A 4,290-nucleotide genomic window follows, 5' to 3' on the forward strand; every position below is an offset into this window, starting at 1 on the left:
ACAATAAGTTGGGTGAATTTTGGTCCATTCCTCCTAACAGAGCTGGTGTAACTGAGTCAGGTTTGTAGGTCTCCTTGCTCATACACACTTTTTCAGTTCTGCCCACAAATGTTCTATAGGATTGAGTTCAGGGCTTTGTGATGGCCACTCCAATACCTTGACTTTGTTGTTCTTAAGCCATTTTGCCACAACTTTGGAAGTATGCTTGGGGTCATTGTCCATTTGGAAGACCCATTTGCGACCAAGCTTTAACTTCCTGACTGATGTCTCATGATGTTGCTTCAATATATCCACATAATTTTCCATCCTCGTTATGCCATCTATTTTGTGAAGTGCACCAGTCCCTCCTGCAGCAAAGCACCCGCACAACATGATGCTGCCACCCCCGTGCTTCACGGTTGGGATGGTGTTCTTCAGCTTGCAAGCCTCCCCCTTTTTCCTCCAAACATAACAATGGTCATTATGACCAAACAGTTCTATTTTTGTTTCATCAGACCAGAGGACCTTTCTCCAAAAAGTACGATCTTTGTCCCCATGTGCAGTTGCAAACTGTTGTCTGGCTTTTTTGTGGCGGTTTTGGAGCAGTGGCTTCCTCCTTGCTGAGCGGCCTTTCAGGTTATGTCGATATAGGACTCATTTTACTGTGGATATAGATACTTTTGTACCTGTTTCCTCCAGCATCTTCACAAGGTCCTTTGCTGTTGTTCTGGGATTGATTTGCACTTTTCGCACCATTGTAAATTCATCTCTCGTAGACAGAACGCGTCTCCTTCCTGAGCGGTATGATGGCTGCGTGGTCCCATGGTGTTTATACTTGCGTACTATTGTTTGTACAGATGAACGTGGTACCTTCAGGCGTTTGGAAATTTCTCCCAAGGATGAACCAGACTTGTGGAGGTCTACAGTTTTTTTCTGAAGTCTTGGCTGATTTCTTTTTATTTTCCCATGATGTCAAGCAAAGAGGCAGCTGAGTTTGAAGGTAGGCCTTGAAATACATCCACAGGTACATCTCCAATTGACTCAAATTATGTCAATTATTCTATCAGGAGCTTCTAAAGCCATGACATAATTTTCTGGAATTTTCCAAGCTGTTCAAAAGCACAGTCAACTTAGTGTATGTAAACGTCTGACCCACTGGAATTGTGATACAGTGAATTATATCCAATTTGTAAGTCGCTCTGGATAAGAGCGTCTGCTAAATGACTTAAATGTAAATGTTATAAGTGAAATAATCTGTCTGTAAACAATAGTTGGAAAAATGACTTGTGTCATGCACAACGTAGATGTCCTAACCGACTCGCCAAAATTATAGTTTGTTAACAAGAAATTTGTGGAGTGGTTGAAAAACAAGTTTTAATGACTCCAACCTAAGTGTATGTAATCTTCCGACTTCAACTGTATATATTTACAAAAAATATATATGGAGGATTGGACATTATGCAGACAATTACATTGACGGAAGCTACAATCTATCTCCAATATTAAAGCTGATCTACCCCTTCAAATTTGTATTTAAAAAATAAATTACTATAACTAAGATATGACCCAGATATTGAATATTTGATCTTGAGTAACAGGAATACTGAACAAATACAGTACAGTATATGAGGTTGCTCTAAGAGAGTACATGCCACCCCCACTGTTGTCAGAGTATCCGTGGCTTACCTCCAATCAATTTTAAGAAAGGTAATTCTGTATGATCTCATTATCAAGCTGCACTCAAGGCCATTTTAAGAAACCACAGTTCACATCTCCTGAGTGGAACTTGAAACTGGAGGATTTCGGCCCCACTAAACTTTTAAATGTCCAATCAAGATGATTCAGAATCTTGACTGGAGTAACCATGTGCTCCTGATGGCTCTTCAAAATACTAGGGGCCCACTAAAGCGTCTGGATTCAGGTCCTCTTGCCCCTTTAATGAGGAGCACTGTAAAAAAAGAAGCAAAGAAGCAGAGTATATTATGATATTATGTAAATGGTTATGTTTAAAAGGTTTAGGCAGTGTAACTACAGTACTGAGTCAGTGCTGAGGGTAGAAAAAGTATCCTTCCCCTTTAAGGCTTTTCTACCTGTGCTGCAGTGCATAGGAAGCCAAATGAAACTTGAAGAGTGACTAGTATCTGCATCCTATTTAAAGATGGAATAAGAGAAGTGGGGCCCGAAATCCTTGAGTGCTTATTGTGGAGGAAAAGCAGCCAGGTCTACAAGCCTTATACAGCAGCTTGTGAATTTCATGAATGTATGCTTGTGTGCTCTTCCGCAGACCTGTGCGTGTGTATGTGGAGTTGCATGTGTGCATAGGTATGTATGTGTGTGTACTTTTGTGTGCGTGGGCGTGCGTGTGTGTGAGTCCGTTTCAGTGATTGAGTGAATTTATGCGTGAAAGCACCTGAGCGTGACCTTTTAGTCACAGCAGGACGTCTACCTGACAGACGCTGACAGGATCCTTCTTCCTGGATCCCACTCTATGGTCACAGGTGTATATCATTCAGTGAGAAGGTGAGGAGAGGAGGAGCAGGAAGCCTGGAGGGATGCAGCCTTGTCTGTCAGTTTGTGTCTGAGGCAAAATAATAACAGTGTGGCTGTGCATGCATGTGTGTGGGCGAGTGTGCGCGTGTGGAATTCAGTCAGTCAGAATGTGCAAAGTGAGTAAGAGATTTTGTTTGTCGACTTCCTCTCCTCCCATCCTCCCCGCATGTTATTATTTTCTATCCACTAAGCAAATAAGTGAATAATCAAACAGGATCAACATACTTTGCCATTATCACTTAGCACATCAGCAGCTGTAATCCTCATCTTCTGCCTCTACTTCACAAGTGAAACACACACCGAATACTACAACAGAGCAGTACAGCAGCACATCGCCTGCCCTGCAGGTAGTGACATATGAGTAATCCTGTTGAGGCACTGCTGAATACATTAGTCATTCTAAATACATGTTTGTTGTTGTTGTTACAGAGACTCAACGCATATGACAGCTAGTAACAGCTACAATGAAGAACTGTGTGTGTGTGTGTATGCGCGTGTGTGTGTGTATGTGCGAGTGTGTGTGTATGCCCGAGTTTTGGGGTTTGTGTGTACTCGCGAGTGTGTGTGTCGGTGCGAGTGTGTGTGTATGCGCGAGTGTCCGTCTGTGTGTGTGAATGTGAGGGAGGGAGGGACTCAACAAAAGACCAATGAGAGTGAAAGCAGGGTGAGGATGATAAGCCCTGAGGCATTTCAAGCTCACCAGCATTATTTTATATGTATGGTGGTATCAGGGAGATTAGGCTTCAACCGTGTTGTAGGACTGTGGCGCCACACACACACACACACACACACACACACACACACACACACACACACACACACACACACACACACACACACACACACACACACACACACACACACACACACACACACACACACACACACACACACACACGTACACACACACACACAAAAACACATACACACACATACAGATGTATGCATGACACGTACACACTTATTTTTTTATCAGGACGTCACATTGAGAATGAGATCTCTCTTGTATGTGTGTAAAAACACGCTTGTTTATATACACACTCACAAACAAACACACAAATATAAACACATGCTTGAACAAACAAACACACATACGGGCATGCTAGCATGGGTCTCAGGAGATTAAACAGGAGCACATTCCTCTGGCCGATAAATTTAGCAACGATGCACATCTCTCCCAATACCCTCCGGGTTAGACAATCACAAGCCAACCAAGGGAGGGAAAAGAATGAACTAGGTTTGATTTTCTATAGCCTACAACCAGAACCAGGCTCAGATTAGGTTTCTCACCATACACATGCGCTACAAGTAACTCGTCACAAGAAAGTTTTTTAAATCAGCCGTCGGCCATGGAGAAGGTCAGAGGTCAAATGGTTGGTGATAGGACAACGATCTGGAAGGTCACGATCGCTACAGAGACGAAGCAGTGCTCATTATCTGGGAGTTAAACCCCCATAGCATACATTATCACCTAGTTGAGTCACAGACAAGATGTACAGTATATATATGTATATATAGAATAAGAGTAGAGAGAATTATTTATTTCAGCTTTTATTTCTTTCATCACATTCCCAGTGGGATGGTGTTCTTCAGCTTGCAAGCATCCCCCTTTTTCCTCCAAACATAACGATGGTCATTATGGCCAAACAGTTTTATTTTTGTTTCATAAAACCAGAGGACCAGAGGATTCTCCAAAAAGTACGATCTTTGTCCCCATGTGCAGTTGCAAACCGTAGTCTGGCTTTTTTATGGTGGTTTTGT

The sequence above is a fragment of the Salvelinus fontinalis genome, chromosome 2 (assembly GCF_029448725.1).
Source record: "Salvelinus fontinalis isolate EN_2023a chromosome 2, ASM2944872v1, whole genome shotgun sequence".
Classification (NCBI taxonomy): domain Eukaryota; kingdom Metazoa; phylum Chordata; class Actinopteri; order Salmoniformes; family Salmonidae; genus Salvelinus; species Salvelinus fontinalis.